At 41.3% G+C, this 9,291-nt stretch overlaps 1 pseudogene; it reads left to right on the top strand.

Annotated features, from left to right (window-relative positions):
• The first annotated feature begins 276 nt into the window (after positions 1 to 276).
• Positions 277 to 768, top strand: LOC142430866 (transcription factor BTF3 pseudogene; annotated as a pseudogene).
• The last annotated feature ends 8,523 nt before the right edge of the window (positions 769 to 9,291 follow it).

Here is a 9,291-nt window from a genome sequence, read left to right as displayed (position 1 = left end):
ATTGTTTTGATGAACATTTCTATTCATATGATATTGACTCATATCCATGAACATGGACTATTCTTCCATTTGTGTAGGTCTCTTTGGGTTTCTTGTTGTTCTTAGGTGCCATTAAATTGGTTTCTGACTGATAGCGACCCCACGCAAAACAGGAGGCAAGTCCCTCTAGCTGCCATCTTGGGTCCCCGCGTGTGCGCGCCTAATCTCAGTTGGTCTGCAAAGACCCCCTGAGCGCCAGCCCTAGTTCCCCGCACGGCCCATTTCCACTCCAACAAGATGAAAGAGACGATCATGACACAAGAGAAACACTCCAAACTGCAGGCACAAGTGCGCATTGGTTGGACAGGAACTGCCCGCAGAAAGAAGATGGTGGTTCCCAGAACAGCCACAGCAGATGACAAAAAGCTGCAGTGCTCCTTCAAGAAGCTCAGGGTAAACGATGTCTCTGGTATTGAAGAGGTGAATATGTTTACAAACCAGGGAACAGTGATCCACTTTAACAACCCCAAAGTCCATGCATCACTGGCTGCGAACACCTTCACCATCACCGGCCATGCTGAGACAAAGTAGCTGACAGAGATGCTCCCCAGCATCTTGAACCAGCTGGGCACAGACAGCCTGACTAGCTTATGGAGACTGGGTGAAGCACTCCCAAAACAATCTATGGATGGAAAGGCCCCACTTGCTACAGGAGAAGATGATGATGATGATGAGATTCCAGAACTTGTGGAGAACTTTGATGAGGCATCCAAGAATGAGGTTCACTGATTTGAGTCGCTTCTGGGGAAGATGAAATTTTAGGAAAGGACTTGGAGGTACTATTTTATATCACTGCTTTTTAAATTTGTTTTGTGTATGCGTCTGATAAAATCTAGATCTCTAATATTTTTAAACCCAAGCCTTTCGGACTTTGCAGCTCTTTTACTTTTTTTCTTATACATGACTCATTCTTTGCAGCCAGATACGCTAAAGAAGCCTGGGAATAAAATTTGAAACAGGTTAATAAAATGCTTTGCCTAGTAAAAAAAATTTAAAAATAAATAAAATTTTAAAAATAAAATTTTAAAAAAGTGGGAGGCATCACTGCCCAGAGTGCTACTCTCGTACTTGTTCTGATGTTTGAGCCCATTGTGGAAACTACTGTCAATCCATTCTGTTGAGAGCCTTCTTCTTTTTTTGCTGCCCCTATACTTTACCAAGCCTGACATTTTATTCCAGCAACTGTTCTCTTCTGATAACATGCCCAAAATATGTGCAACAAAGTCTTGTCATCCTGGCCTCTAGGGAACATTCTGGCTTCAGTATTCTATGATTTTCTTTGCACACATATTTTTTATTTCACTGCATTGTTTTGCTCCTGGTTACTTCATCATTTGTGTGGCTCCTGTAAATGATATTATTTACCTCATTGCTTTTCCCCAGAGTTCTCTTCATTAGTATAGAGGAATCCTTTTGATTATTTTTTCTGTTACTCTTATATCATGCCTGCCACACTGTTGAATATTTTTATTACTTCACACAAACTTTTGTCTTTTTTTCCTGTATATAAAATTATATCTGAATAATGAGAGATGTACTTTTTGTTTGACCACTTGTATTCCTTTTAAGTCGTTTTTTCATGTAATAATTCTCACTAAGATTTCCAGCACAAAGGCAAATAAGAGTGGTGATAGGAAGCATATTTGCCAGGGTTTGCAAGGAGAATGCTATCAATTTTCCCCATTGAGCACGATATTTGAAGTAAATCAGTGGCACATTACAACAAGAATGAAAATGTTAATTGACAGGATATTTATTTAATATAATATTCACACACATATATATGAACAAAAATTACTGCAAGGGTGCAGAAAAGATTATTAAATAAAAATATTGTTTGTATACATATTCTCATTCAAGGCCAATATATACATGGACTCAGGGCTTCTGTCTTTCTGACACACTGGGACAAGGGAAAGATTTTAGCATTAAAGAGCACTGTTGTCAAATCCAGTACTGAGGTGAATCTGATCCAAGCAATAGAGCTGCATGGAAGATTTCATATGCACGGGAAAACTGTACAATGAATAAGGAAGAAAGATACAGAGTTGATCCTTTGAATTAGGTGTTGGGCTGAATATTGAGTATATCACTGACTACCAGAAGAATTAAAAAGATCTGTCTTAAGGATGTATCATAACAATGTTCCTTATAATTTTGGATGTTGACAGTCATATTACAAAGTGTGCACAAGACTTCAGGAGGGACCAGCCCTCCTGAATGTTTATTTCGAAGTAGGGGATAAAAAGATGGATTGACACTGTAACAATGGGGTCAGACTTGCCAAATATCATGATGGCTTTAGGACCAGACGGTGTTGTGTTTTGTTGTGCATAGGGTCGCTATGATTAGGAATCAATTCAATGACATCTGACTCAGTTTGGATTGAGGAAACATGATTTCCTAATCAGTAAAAATTTACCTAAAATTTATTGCTCAAAAAATGAAGGTTTAAATATTGAACTGAATCGCTGTTCTATGATAACTCTTCTTGCTTAAGTATAACCTGGAGTTACAAAGGACAAGAAGTAATGTTCTTGCCTAAGACGTTTGCTGAGTGGGAAGACTGAACATGAGATGCAAAAGAGAGCTTGAAGTTCCTCTGCAGCCGCTCCTACAAGGTTTCTTCGCGATGTGCAAGCTGAGCACCTGCTGCATGTCCACTCTTTTCCTGAAAGGAATGTTTGTTTCTAGGCTCACTGTGATTTCCACTCACTGTGCTTCTTATAGAATAACACATGATCGTGTCCTCTGCATTCAGGTCTATCAATGATAGAGAGACTGTGTTTGTGAGGTTGTCCCTGTAAATTGTGAATCTCCCTTGAAGAGTACTCTCACTTGGTTGATTCACTTGTGTCACCCATCAAGCCCCATCTCTGGAGCTTGCCACACCCAGTTCCTGGCATAATAAGAGAAGGTAAATCCAGAAGCTTTACAGAATAATTTCAGTGAAGGCTTATTACTTTACAGGCTGTGTCACATCCCTCACCTGTGCAGACTCCACGAGCTGAACTTCACCCCGGACACCTGCACAAAGAGAGCAGAGACTAAGCTCAATCTAAACTGCAGCATTTAGAGCAGACCTGATGTCGGAGGGACATCACCTTTGACAGTGATGAGAAGCTAGAAACCCAGATTAAGCTGTTGCCATGATGTGGACAGTGGGAAAGAGAACAGACCAGGAATGCTCCTCCTGGACCTGTACACAGAGAGCATCAAGTGCTGCTCATGATCAGAGGAGGAGGGACTGCATTTGCATATTTTTGTTCCAATAGACATTTAGGAACCACCCACCATGGATTCTGGAGACCTGATGCTCTATGTTCAGGGTTATTCTGCTTGTTGATCTACTGACCACATAGAAGTAGAAAGGAAGTGCTTTCACCAAAACAACATATAGAAAGTAGGATGGGTAAGAAAAGATAAATGCAAATGGCACCAATGAGAAAGGGAGAAGATTATCAGAGTCTTTGCAGGACAGGCTTGGGGAACTCCCAGTCTATGTCACGGTTCATTTGCAGACTTGTGAACAAGATAATGTGTTCATTGTGTGGTATTTTCATAGTGTGAGCCCATATCACTAATTATATCTAGTTAGAGTCTGCAGAGGAAATGAGAATCCAACTGTCGTCTGTGCTTCATTTAGGGTGTCAATCACTGCCCTCTCAAATAAGGCTAAGTGTTTGTTGCTAATTTGAGAAACCCAATTGTCTTCTTTGCCATGGGTGTAGTGTCAGGTTTCTAATGTCATGATGGCTTTGTTCCAATTTCTCCTATAACAGCCCTTGATGAACTTATCTAAAGGGACCCCTCTATGATGCTTTGTGTTTATGGAAAAAATTGAATGAAAATGTCCCTTTGTGTGAAGAAACAATCAAGTGACACTTGGTATAAAAAATTAATGGCTGTTTCTCAATCCTGATAATTTCTGGGAAAAGATCACCTGGGATGACATAAATAATTGGTGATACACTGCTGATAATGTGGATACTATGGTCATTGTCTCTGATACTGGGACTTGATAATACTTCTAAATCAGCTAGAATAAAATAGTGCTTTAGTTAGTGTGTGTATCCTTGTTTACATTATCTTTTTGTTTACAAGTCAACAAATGGAACACTGAGGAAGATAATCCTGGGGTCTCCCTTGGTGGAGCTTATCCATATGTTCCACATATGAGCAGTGTCCTGGAAGTTACTAAAGATGTTGGGGTGAGATATCTCCGCTTTAAGTTTGGTTAATACTATTATCAGATGAAAACCTACTAATAGCTCCTGGAAATAGAATAGGAACAGAGTATGTAGATTTATCAAACAAAGTATATGCTGTGTGTAGCAAACAAGTTTGTACATAGAGTTAGAATTATCTGTGGCTTACGCATGAGCTTATGTGCCTTTGATTTTTTAATTCTCAAAAGAATCAATAAAAGGATAGAAAGTTTGAACTCAGAGCTATCAGAGATTTTCAACCTCCAACATTTTTTTTTTACTAAACTGTGAAAACTTTGGAAAACATTGATTTAGACTCAGTGACATTATGTACAATAGACCAAAACAATGCTAAGACCAGCGTGTGAGAAACTGGGGATCGGGAAGAGGATGTATGCAGACAAATTCTCTATGCTCATAATGAAGATTCTGGAAAGCCAAAACGCTGGTGATGGAAGGCCTTCACATTTGTGAGTTGGAGATTAATCCCAGTCATAGTCTCCTAATGAAATATCATCTCCCCATAATATTCTACAACAATAATACTACTATAAAAATATTTTTAAAGCACATGGCTGGTCTTTATGTGGTCTAAGCCTCTTATATATAGGAGCAGACATGCTTCTATTGTTCTCCCTGATCAAGGGGTTGTCAAATCCCCTCTGCCTGCCCCAGTACTGATATTGGGTTCCACACACAATGAGCTCAGGAATATCTAGGGCAAGACACCACCCACGTTGTTATGTGTATGATTGTTGAGGTTTGCTAGCACCAAGTTATTTAAATCTTTTGGGAATTCAAACTCCCTCTCTTGTTCCTGGCTTCACAGTAGAGGTACACCCTTGCACGCTTTGTCTACTGCCTTTATTATTTACTTTTAATTGTACAATTGCTCCTCAGGAACCATTTGGTTGTGAGACTGGACCTTACCAATGGCTCCCTAAGCTAGGGATCTAGAGGAAAATCTCCCAGAGGAGAGCGCAAATTTATGCGATGTTTGTGCAACCCCAACCGAAGCTAGAGTGCGTTTAGAGAATAGTTTTGAAGTGAGAAACTGGTTGGGGGATTGGTAAAATATTAAACAAAAATGGGGCAAAATGAAAGTAAATTTTAAAAACTTATGGTATTATGGTCACCCACTTACTGACCAAACAAACAAATGAACAAGGTGCAGCAGCAACAAAGAAAAGGATGCCGGGTTTTCAGCAAGTAGTGAAATGTATAATCCATGGTTTCTGGGGCGGGGGTTGGGGAGGCTGCAGATATCTAGGAATCTGGCAAAAGGTTGCTACAAATTTAAGTAAAATACACAGGCAGGGAGAACATATCCTTATGGAGACCTGGGATGTGTGGACAAAATTTAAAATGGTTTCAGAACCTCTGCAAACAGAGACCCAAAAGAAAGGCTAGCCAGTGTAGTACAAAGTCTTGTGTGAGTTATCCAAATTCTTGAAAGCAGACTAAGTCACTGCAAATGAGTATGAAATAGTTGAGGAAGCTTTAGCAGAGACTGAAAGAACCGAATCTGATTCTAGGGAGAACCTCATGGCCAGAGCCTCTGCGCCCCCTGAGTAATGCTGCCCTGGGAGCTCAAAAGCCATAAAACAACAGAGGAAGCCAGATTAGCTTTCCCTGTTACTGTAATGGAAAGACAGCGGAATGCAGACAAACCAAAGTATAGGAGGAGCGCCATTTGAGTGGCTTTCCCATTGAGCTGCTGAAAGACATCCAGCAGGCAGTTGCAGGTGAAGGTGCTGACTCCCCTTTGTGTTTAGTGTAATTAAGTCACTAGCTGCGGTTGGGTGTCTAGTCACCACCAAAAAGAACATTTTAACCAAGTCTTGCCTTTCTCCATAAAATTACTTACAATACCAAATTTGGTTATTTGAAATTGCTGAAACACAGGCTTACTTGAACATAGAGGCAGAGCAGATATTGGGGACTGGGAATGTTATCGCCTTGGAAGCGCAATGGCAGATTACTGAATAAGCATTGTCACAGATATGTTATGTTTGTCTCCAGGCCTGGGGAAAGCTAGTGCCATTTGGGAAGAAGCGACCCAGCCACACTTCTATACGCCTGTGTAATGAGGAGCCCCATATAGATTTTATGTCCCTTTTTCAGGATGCTGTTCGTAAGAACCTCAATAATGAAGATACGGTGGGTGGATAGTCTAATACAGATTCTAGCTTAAGATAATGCTGATATCCGTCCCAGCAAAGAGTAGAGCACGCTTTCAGACTTCCTTAAGATTTGCAGAGGAGTTGGGTACGAGGTACAAAGAGCGGGCCTTCTAGGGCTGCTAGGCATAATTACAAAAGCCTAAGGTGGGGGAGGGTGTTTTAACTCTAAAACGGTCTGACATTTTTAAAGCGAGTACCAGCAATGTCCATCAATTCGCCAGGCAACTAAAGGTGGCACCGGGTCAGGGCCCAGCTGGGTTGAAGGGAACCTGCACTTTGCCACCGCTGCAAAAAGGGAATCATTGAGCAAATGAATGACGCTCAAAATTCAGCAGTGATGGGGTTCTGTCAGGGAACACTACCCACCCACGAAAAGGGGAGATGGGCGTGCTCCAATGCCCACCCAACAAACTTGGGGAACACAATTACTACCCAGCCAGCACACAATGCATTGAACCTCAGTCAGAACCTATCATGGAGTTCTGCCACCAGAGGGAGCTCAAAGACATATTTGACTAGCCAAAAAGATGTTCAGCTTTACCAGAAGGACTATCAGCATTTATTACGACGTTGTATTGGGGGACCACTGCCAAAAGTATCAAAAGGCTTTGCTAGGAAATCCACCCTAAATGCTCAGGGTGTTTAAATTGTTACGGGGTTTGTTGAGCAGAATTATGAAAGTGAATTTTGAACTATGATTTAATCTGAAATACCACAGATTATATATTAAAAAAGGTGATTGCATCGGCCAATTATTTTTAGTTCCTTCTGGTCCTATTGATAAAAACTGATACTACTCGAGAAAGAGCACCAGAGGAGTCAAATGTGCCCACAGCTAGTGAAGTGTTTTGGAATGCTATTCTGTCTAAGCAAGCGCGTCCCTACATAGAATTGAGAATTGAAGGCAAAGGTTTTCAGGGCTTTTAGATTCAGGAGTGAATATCACAGTTATGATCCATAAACAATGTTAAAAGCATGGTCCTTAACCACCCCTGGCTTCAGCATGGGGGAATGAAGAAGTTGACCAGGATAAGATATGTCATCGTGATAAGATCCTACAGTGCATGGGGCCTCAAGGGTAGTTTGGTTCAATTAAACCTGTAGTGAATTTTACCCCTATTAACGTAGGGGGAGGAATCTCTTTCAACAGTGGGAGCGCTAGATTGTGAACACGGGGGTTTCCATAAAACAAACGAAACAAAATGGGGAAAGCACTGCTGAGCAGACCTTACATAGTACACATCCCCACGCACCCACCCACCACCCCGCTAGGCTAGCATCAAGCAAATCGCTCAAAGTTAGTGCTCCAAGTGCCTTGGAAAGTTCTATCTGGTCAGTGAATTTTTTGTGAAACTGTTTCACTGGAGCCTCGTTGTGTGTGATGGCAGATTTAAAAGAACGCCGTGTGGAGGTGAAATGTTTCATACTAGGCGGGGGGGGGGAGTTTGCAGAAACTCTTGTGATGTTGAACACAGCTCCCACGGACTGTGCTATGGGAAAAACTCAAGTGTGTGAGTGGTTTTCTCATTTCAAAAGAGTTGAAATGCTGATGGATGACAAACCTTGTTCTGATCACCATTAACTTCCCAAACGGATGAAAATGTCAGCTCATCGTGCATTTGGAGTTAATCAAACCAGATCGGACTGTTAATCAAGCGTTCTATTCAGAAGTTCCGAAAAGATTGTGTAACATCTGTGACCAAAAAAGCCCTGATCTTTGGCAGATAGGGGACTGATTCTGCCACCACGACAATGCACCTGCTCATGCACCTGTTTCAGCGTGGCAGTTTTTGGGGGTAAAAACAGTATGCCTCTCTTGCCCCACACACCTTACTCACCTGGACTCATTCCATGTGAATTCTTTTTATTTCTGTGGCTGCAGAGGGACATGAAAAGACAGGGATTTGAATACATAGAAGAGGTGAGGGGGAAAAAATGAGGGAGCTGCTTTCAGTCATCCAAACGTGTTTGAAAAAGGTTTCCAAGAGTGAAATACAATTTTAGAGTTATGAAGTATAAAGGAAAGTACACAGCTATTACAGGTATTACATGTAAAGGAAAGTACTTTGAAATTGATAAGGTTGCTTTGTGGGAAAAAATGAAAAAAAAAAATCCATTTTCTTGTATACTCCTCTCGCCCAGGCCCCGATTACTCCACAAACCTACATAGTGCAGAACATGGTGAAACATATGGGTCATAAGGGAAGAGGCCTTAGAAAGAATGAACATGCAGACCTTTCTCCAATCGAGGTCACTCCCCAAAATGACTGCCACGGCCTAGGATATTGAAATTTTTAATTGGGACTTCTCTTTTCAGTCCTGAACCCATTAAACTACATTGTAAGTCAAAGGACCCAATGAGCCCTTTATAAAGAGAAAGAACAGGCTTTGTATGCCTCGGTCCAAGAGCAGCCCAGAAGTCATATTGAAGTCCACAGAACAGCCCGATTTTGCATAAGATGTTACCTATCTAACTGAACACATTCCAAACCAAAGTAACTCCCTGAAATTGCTCACAGTGCCTTAAAAACTCCATTATTAACACAGACAGATGAGATGAGAGGCGATTATGTGGAATGCACCTCATTTAGCTTCATTAATGCATTTTTTTTCTTTGCCCCCAAAGCTTCTAACAAAACCAGTGCAGATAAACAGATTTGTGCCCCTACAGAGAAAGCATATCAGGAGAGAGTCTGGCGGAGCAACCACAAAGGTGTTTGTAATCCCAGATTGTTAATTGCTCTTGGGAAAGGCTTTGGCTTTGCGTCTTAGCAGGTAAGACAAATTACAGGCAGATTCCTTGGCTGAGAGTGTGATCCAGGAAGAAGCAGTTGCTGAAAGCATGACGTGGAGACCTCGTT

This window comes from Tenrec ecaudatus, chromosome 17 (genome assembly GCF_050624435.1).
Source record: "Tenrec ecaudatus isolate mTenEca1 chromosome 17, mTenEca1.hap1, whole genome shotgun sequence".
Taxonomy (NCBI): Eukaryota; Metazoa; Chordata; class Mammalia; order Afrosoricida; family Tenrecidae; genus Tenrec; species Tenrec ecaudatus.
This window is presented reverse-complemented; position numbering and strand designations above follow the sequence as displayed.